The 8,662-nt window shown below is 43.9% G+C and overlaps 1 non-coding gene across 1 annotated transcript; it reads right to left on the minus strand.

Moving 5' to 3' along the window:
• Positions 1 to 8,340: 8,340 nt before the first annotated feature.
• trnas-uga lies at positions 8,341 to 8,422 on the minus strand. Its single transcript has one exon. It is a non-coding gene; the product is annotated as a tRNA-Ser (tRNA).
• Positions 8,423 to 8,662: the final 240 nt, after the last annotated feature.

An 8,662-nucleotide genomic window follows, 5' to 3' on the forward strand; every position in this document is an offset into this window, starting at 1 on the left:
ACTCTCTTTCTCAGAAAATATTTCCTGACTGTGAAAGATACCATTCAAAAATTAATCCAGTAAGAGAGCAGCACATGGTCAGGTGGTGGGCAGCAGTGGAAAATTCATTTACAAAAGGTCTATGAAAGTAACAGTAAAATACAAAACAGAGATCAAATATATCCACCATTACAGACTGAAGAGATTAGATACCGACAAAGAGGTGATCAGGGAGCACAGAAGTGAGTAAGAGCAGTGCTCGCTGCTATGATCCCACACTCTGGGAAAGAAATCCAGAAGAAACAAACATTTCTCTTGGTTTGAATTTGCTCTATGTAAATCCTCTCCGATCACTTTCATTTCTGAAGAATGGTCCAGACTCGAAAGGTCAGCTTTCCTGCTCCTCTGATGCTGCCTGGCCTGCTGTGTTCCTACAGCTCCACACCTTGTTATCTCACTTTCAACCAGAGACGGCTGCGCATGCGACCAGCTTCACCTTGGCCCTTTCAAAGTTTTAAAGCTACCGCGCATGTGCCCCGCGGATCATTGCCCCCAATAAAGATGGTGGCGGTCACACAGGCCTATCGCCATCTGAGGCGTTGATTTGTTTTCTGCAAACATGAGTCTGGGAGTTTCAAATGTGTGTTTTCCGACGTGCACTAAGTGTCTGTAAAACTTCCAAGCCCGTACGAATATCACTTCCCTCCCACTTTCTGCCGTTTTTCTTTCTTTCTTTACCGTGTCCTGCTCTTACCTCAATTGCACAAATCTCGGTCTCAGCGACTCTGCACTGCGCGCGTGGATGATCACGTGGTTTACACTGGTCCCGCCCCTTCTTCACTCCGATTGGTTAGAAGGGATCCTACTTCCACCCGGAATGCCACGGCGGCCCTGTGCTCCTATTGATCCCGAACTGACATCAATCACTCAGACCCGATTGTGAGCTGGAGCATGCGCAGTGCTTCTTGTAATTATCAGAAGCTAATGATCGTCATCAGAATCTTGCATTTCCAGACAAATGAAAATTAGAGCTAGATTAGAAAGATTGTTACAGAGATAGTAGCAACTGCCGATATCCCCAACGGACTCAATGTGGACTTCACAAGCTTCAAAATCTCCCCTTCCCCAACCGGATCCCAAAACCAGCCCAGCTCGTCCCCGCCTCCCTAACCATTCCTCCCACCTCAAGCCCCACCCCCATCTCCAGCCCACTAAACTCATCCCACCTCCTTGACCTGTCCGTCCCCCCTGGGCCGACCCATCCCCTCCCTCGCTCCAAACCTCCACTCACCTCTACTGGCTCCATCCCCGCCTCCTTGACCTGTCTGTCTCCTCTCCGCCTATGTTCTCCTTTATCCATCTTCTATCGCCTCCCCCTCTCTCCCTATTTATTTCAGAACCCCCTTCCCCTCCCCCATTTCTAAAGAAGGGTCCAGGCTGGAAACGTCAGCCTTCCTGCTCCTCTGATGCTGCTTGGCCTGCTGTGTTCATCCAGCTCTACACCTTGTTATCTTAGATTAGAACCGTGTTACGTTAGCGATCCTGGGATTTTAATAAGTCGTTCTGAGGAAGCGTCACTGGACCCGAAACGTTAACTCTGTTTTCTTCCTTCACAGATGCTGCCAGACCTGCTGAGCTTTTCCAGCAACTTTGGTTTTGTTCCTGATTTACAACATCCGCAGTTCTTCCGTTTTTTTTAAAAAAGTCGTGTTTGAAAAAGCTTCCTGCAGCTCAAAGCTAAAGATAGCTCTTGATACCGCTCTGTCAGCGAATAGAGAAATGGCGGTGAAATAAGTGTTATAAATACAGGTATAGCAGTCCTCAGGTAAGATGTAAAGACAATAATTATGAATATGAAGAACATCACTTGGTTAAGTGAGGCGAGTGTTGTTCATATGAACTGTGATTGGGCAGAGAGGGAGGTTAATCAAAGAAGAACAAGGATAAAAGAGATTCTCAAGAAAGGTCTGTGCAATGGAAAGCAACGAGAATCAGAAGATAAAAGCCCAAGACAGAGGAAAAAGTTTGAAGACCGAGGCTGCAAAAGCTACAATAAGTTGTTTCACTGCTCTACTGCCTAGTTATTGACATAAGCAGTATAACCCGCATTCAACTGGAAATAGCTGTCTGAGTTTGTCACTGTAGTTTGCTTCATAACAGATAAACTTCTCCACACTTTGTCTCAATAAAGCTGATAGTTGGTTCACAACTTAGTTCTGCTGCCAAGTCCGTTCCTCCTTGAAAAGGGGTGTAGATCACATTTAAATAGACAACGCTAAATGTCAATCCAGGCTGGCAGCCAAACTCCACTCCCTCATCACTGACTCCATCCCTGCCCCTGGTAACTGGCTGCTAACACACTGCTCACAATCATGGTGCAATATTTCACCCCAGAGTGAGCTTCCAACCACATTTCTCACCCCCACACCCATCATCACAAAGACCACATATCATTTCAACTTCAGTAGCATCTCAGTTCATCTGCTGCTGAAACTCTCATCTATTCCTTTGTTACCTCGAGATTTAACTTCCCAAACACACTCCCGGCCGGCTTCTTAATTCCACTTCCCCGTAATCTTGAGGTGATCCAAAAATCTGCTGCCCAGTTGTTTACTCTCACCCATTTCAATATCTTCGTGTTTTGCCATCCTGTGCTCACTAACATACACATTTTCTGGGTGGCAAAGCACCAAGATATTGAAATTCATATCCTTATTTTGAAATTTTGTCATCACACCTCCTTCTTTTGATAGTCCCTCCAGCCTCAAAACCCTCTGAGATATATCTGAAGAAGGGTCACTGGACCCAAAACAATAATTCTGCTTTCTCTCCGCAGGTACCACCAGATATGCTGAGTATTACATCAATCAACAGTAAAGGAATTAAGGGTTATGGTGAGTGGGCGGGTAAGTGCAGCTGAGTCTCAAAGATCAGCCATGATCTCATTAAATGGCGGGGCAGGATCGAGGGGCCAGATGGCTTACTCCTGCTCCTAGTTCTTATTTTCTAATTTCTGTTTATGTTACTACTTTCAAGCATCTACAGTTCTTTTGGTTTTTCCTTCGAGATATTTGTTCTCCCTGACTTCCAACCTCCTGTGGATTCCTGGTTTTAACTCTACCACCTTTTTCATGCTTTCAGTTTCCAAGGCCATAAGCTCTTGAATTTACTCCCTAAACATCCCTGATTTTCAAAGTCCCTTTGTTTGTTCAGGATATTCCTTAAAACCTGCTTCTTTGGCCAGTTTTTGGTCACTTGTTCTAATATGTCCAGAAGTGCCTAGTATCAAATATTGTTTTATGACAACCTTGTGTAATTGTCAGATCATTGGATAGAATCAAAATGTGAAATATTTAAATTGTTCATTTGGAAAACACCACTAATCCTTCACAATCTTTTGTAACTCCTTACCTAATAGCATTGCAAGTGCAGTTTCGCCACATGGCCTGCAACGGTTCAGGAAGGTCAAACATCAAATTCTCCAGAGCTAACTGAGGATTGGCAATAGTTACTGATACCTGTGGAGAGTGATCCAAAGTTAATATATCAGGATATGGTGAATGAATGACATGGTGCAGAACTTGTCGGGTAATATAAGCTCAGAAACAGAACAGAAAAGGACTGCATTAAGAATAATTCCTGACTACGAAACATACTGTGGGAAGACAAAGCTTCTAAATCCATAGGGTTTGATCAAAGAAATGTGGTGGAAACCTCATCTGGACATAATCTGATAGAGTAAAAGAAGCATTAAACAGACAGGTACTCACACATTATTAGAGACAGAGGGAAGGCAGAAGTGAAACAGAGCAATGTACTGAAATGGATTCAGATCCATACTAAAGGAGACACACCAGACCTGGAGCTACAGAACCTCTCACAGGTAACAGGCACAACACTAAAACTCAACATTGTTGACGAATGGTCAGAAATACTCAACACGTCACTGTTGTCAATTTGAAATTTTCCTGTTGCACCTGCAGCTGGAAAGATATCAGAAATACTGGAGTTAGAGAAAAATCTCACACTTGAGGAAATCCCTAAGGAACAGGTGATATCACTGTGCTACTGTTGCTGCATGATGACATCACACACGGGAACACAGAGCATCTGGGTTTGTGCAAACCAGAGATCACCCACACATTGGGAAGGATGGAGGGTCGCTGAGAGGAAGCAGACCTGTTCCTTTGCCAGAAAGGTTAAAAATTGAAAGATTTATGCTGTCAGGGATTAACTGAAGCTGAAGGGAGATTTGACAGACCCGTACTGTTTACTGTTGGTTTAGACAATGTAGATAAAACAAGGGGTTCACATTAACTGAAAAGAAATGGATCATGGGGTACAAATGTCAGTTTTAGATCAACATGGAGGTTATAGTGGAAAAATTACACGCAGTGAGTGGTAATGACAGGGACCTCAATACTTACACTCAAAAGGCCAATAATATCCAGTTTCTGATGAATCGATTGATCATGCCAAATTTTGATTTGATGTTTGTTTAAAGTTTCCTGTCTGTGAATCTTTTTTATATATTTTGTAAAAGAAGTTTAGTAAAGACAGTGTCAGTCCAGGTTACAAATTATTCCCTTTGTTTGATTTAATATTTTATATGTATGTCCATCCTTACAAGCCTCAGTGAAAGAAGCTTCAAAAATCCATCACAATCAGTGCAGAAATAAAAGTATAAGAACTGGTTCTAAACATGAACACTATTTCTCTCTCCCGAGAGGTTGCCAGTCCTACTGGGTGCTCCAGCGCCTCTCTTTTATTTCAGGAATTCACAACATCCGTCCTCCTGGCCGAGGATGACCAGGTATACTCAGAACAGAGATTATCATACATTGTGAAGGAGGGGAGGATCCTCAGAGGAGATAGATTCATTCATAAACCAGAAAGTTTCAGGACTGAGGGATTTGTGATGCGATGGACCAACTGGAGTTGAAGGGAGATTTGACAGGACTTATGGGCTCATAATTGGTTTAGGTAAGGTAAATAAAAGCAATAAGTTCACAGTTGTCGAGGGAAAATGGACCATGAAATACAACTTTAAGATTTTGGACAAGATCGACAAGGAGGATCTGATGAAGAAGCTATATGAAAGGGATTCTATAGCCTGGTGCAGTAATTGTTTGAGATAGTTTGACTGAGCGGTCAAAAGCGCTGCATTTATGCTCTCGTCTCTATCGAGTCGTGGGTTTGAATCCTACCGGTAACCAAAGTCATGAGTGATCTACCTCAAGCAGTCACATCAAAGGAGCTGGGCAACTTCAAGTTTGCAATGTTTACATTTCTTCTGGGTGATTGTGGCTCCTTGGGCCTCTGATACTCTGTGATGAAAGTGCGAAAATTGGCAAAAGACTCCAAAAACAACGAGAGCTCGAGCTTCACAACGGCCATTCAGATCTCTGCTAACACCCTGCTTTAGGAGATTTTGCATGGCTTGTTGATGCCAGTTTTTATGGTTCAACTGGTCGGCATTAGGTGGTAAACTGAAAAGTCGGTTGTTTGAGACCATCCAGGCGCACAACTTTAGTTATTTTGGATCAAGCAATTTGAGTGACCACCTACCTGCATTTAACCCATGAAAAAGCTACAACAAGATTGGATTCAAAACACATCCATCAATGATTCTCTCTTCCCCAGCTCCACACGGAGTGAGACAGGGACAAGCAGCAGGCTTTGACCACGCTCTCTCCAATCCCTGTTGCCAGATTTTATGGGCAGAGAGATCAAGGACAGGGAGATCAAAAGATTGTACAAATGGTTTGAGTGGTGTGTCCAATAATAAGTCTCTGCAGGTGATCTAAAGTGTTAAACGGTGTGAGTAAAGTGTCAAAGCTGAATAACAGGCGAAGGGATGACCTTTAATCCGATTAAATGAGGCAGAGAGATAATTACAAAAACAAACTAAAAATAAGGTTGTGCTTGGCACAAGCCAAATGGCTGGAATAATGTGATAGGTATAAGAATCGCATGCTGATAGTCTAACCAAAGTAATAAATAATCCAAGATAACACAGCAGGCCAAGCAGCATCAGAGGAGCAGGAAGGCTGACATTTCGGGCCTAGACCCTTCTTCAGAAATAAATGAGGTTATGGATGGTCTGGGAGATGATGTTTTGGTGGTCGGGGTGGGGTTATGATCACAGGGACGGTAGGAGGAGGTGTCAGAGAGCTGACACATGGCTGATATATAAGCTATCCTTATAGGAGAAAAATACAAAGAATACTTGCACACACAGAAACAAATGTCCCCGAGAATATCAGAGTCAATGTCCGAGCCTCTTCAAGAAGGGCAAGGTGCCTTGACTGTCTTTGCTCAGTGAGACAGTTTCACGCTTCATTCTCCCCTCCCTTCTAAAAGTTCATAATGCTGAGACTGGGTTTTTGTTTTTTTTTCATTCCCAGCAACTGCAGTGATTCGGTCGGTGGGGTTGGAAAATTGACACGTGCACATGAGCAGTTTGTGGACTATTTCAGCTGCCTCTCCCCTTTGCGGTTCTCGGTGAGACTTTGAAAGGATTTTCTTTGCTGCAGATCAAGCATTCAAAGGTCATTTCGCTTTCAACGCCACGAGAAAGTTTAGTTTGGAGTTCCAGCACATGGCTCACAGCTTCACCGCCTCACCATGGTTGCCCCTGCAAGTGTATATCCTAAAACACGTTAACTTTCATGAAGGTGTGTGCTTGTTCTACCATGACAGGCAGTGAGTTGCCTTTTCCCACCAGTGGCAATCGAAGTGAAAAGTTTAAGCTCTTCCTGCTTTCGCAAACAGCCTTTGCATTTGTTTTCACCCGCAGTCAGCGGGATTCAAACCTGCGTAGGAGTACCCCAATGGATTTCAAGTCCACGGCCTTAACCACTCAGCCACGACTACTGGGAGTGAGAGAATGCCGTTTATCTTTTCAGGTCGCTTTCCGTGCCCAGTCGCGCTGTGGATGGATGAATTATTGTTGGGTTTGTTTGAATCCAATCACTTCGCAGATTTCTAAAGTGTTAAATTTGGTACATGGTGACTCTAGTTGTTTCATCCAAATAGATAAAATAAACGTTAACTTACAAGCGAAAATATAAATTGCAGGAAAATCTCAGCAGATCTGGGAGCATCTGTGGGCAGAGAATTTGAGTCAACGTTTCAGAACTTTTTCAGGACTCTGTTTTCTCCTTTCTGCAGTGCAGTTTCTGTTTTTGTTTCAGATTCCAAGAATTCTCAGCTCTTTATGGTAGCTATTAAAGCAACATCGAAATACCTTTGGGGTCACTCACCGGACAAGATTTACGTTTGGGGAATATTTTCCTGACTGCATTAAAACCCGTAACTGTATAGTCAAAAGGGAACTGGTAGAGTGAGAACAGCACTTGTTCCTTCCTCAGTGGCCTCAAACCGCCAACTTCACGTTTCATAGTCGCAAGCGACAGCCAATTGCACCAGAGAAAATGGCGAGCTCTTGCAGCAGCACTCAAAGCGGGCTCTTAGTGAATTCAAACTTCCAGCTGCCTCGCTTGGAATGATAATTGTCTTGTATCAGCTGTACTTTTCTAAAATAAAACCTGGGACATTCATTGAGGAGACATGGGATCAGTCTGATCCTACCCTCTGCACACCCATCCATATCACTGGGAACCAGCTCTTCTCCAACCGGGCCCGTCTCCCTTCGACCCTTTCAGTGTCTTGTCCATTTCCGAGTTTTCTAATTGTCCCGGAGCCGAGATGAGATTTGAATTCCTGATGTGCAGGAACGAGAATTCTTTCAATGTCTCAGATCAGTTCATGTCCCGATAACAGCCGAGTCAATGTCCCAGCCTCTTAAAGAAGTGGCAGGTGTCTGGACTGTTTGTGCTCAGTTGGAAAGTTCACTCTTCATTCTCCTGTGATTCCAGTTCCCAAAATGTTCTAAAGATTCACAAAGCTGAAGTCTGGGTTTTCTGTTTTGCTTCCTTAATATTTTCTCCCCACCAACCGACAATATTTTCCCAAAATCTCTTGCACCATGTCCAGAGGATGAGGAAGTCCCGTTTGGTGGACAGAATCCCGAGGCCGGGAATGTTCTCTTTGGAGCAAAACCGGAGATTTCCTGGGGCTTTATGTAATTTTGAGGTTGAGTGGGAGTGAGGATGGGCCGGTTGATCGTCGGGAGAAACTGTGCCAATGACAAGGGTCAGTTGCCAGAGGACTGGGATTGAAGATATTTCATAAAAAGCGGCAGTTTTGCAGAATAAACACACAGAACCTCAACAGGTCCAGCTGTGTTGGTGGAAAGAGAAGCAGAGCAAAGGTTTAGAATACGGCGAGATTCTTGTTCAGAACACATCTTCCCTGAATGTCAACGAACTACCAGACCTGAGATTGTTTGGACAGAAACGCAGGCGGCAGGATTCGAACCTGCGCGGGGAAACCCCAATGGATTTCAAATCTATCGCCTTAACCACTCGGCCACGACTACAGGCCACACGTTAGCGTTTAATATGTCTCATGAAACGGTTCTAACAGGAAAGGCGAGTATTCGATTTGTGATGTCTGGACCACGACCCTAAAATTTACTGTCACCCTGTACTTGATCAGAATGGAGTCGGCTGTTGTGGGATTGAATTGAACTAAACACATTGATGAGAGATAGAGTGGATGGAAAGGATCCATTTCCATGAGCGAAGAGATTAATTATCAGGCCAATGGATCGAGAAAG

Source organism: Rhincodon typus, unplaced genomic scaffold (genome assembly GCF_021869965.1).
Source record: "Rhincodon typus isolate 14 unplaced genomic scaffold, sRhiTyp1.1 hic_rhity00003707, whole genome shotgun sequence".
In the NCBI taxonomy this organism is placed as follows: domain Eukaryota; kingdom Metazoa; phylum Chordata; class Chondrichthyes; order Orectolobiformes; family Rhincodontidae; genus Rhincodon; species Rhincodon typus.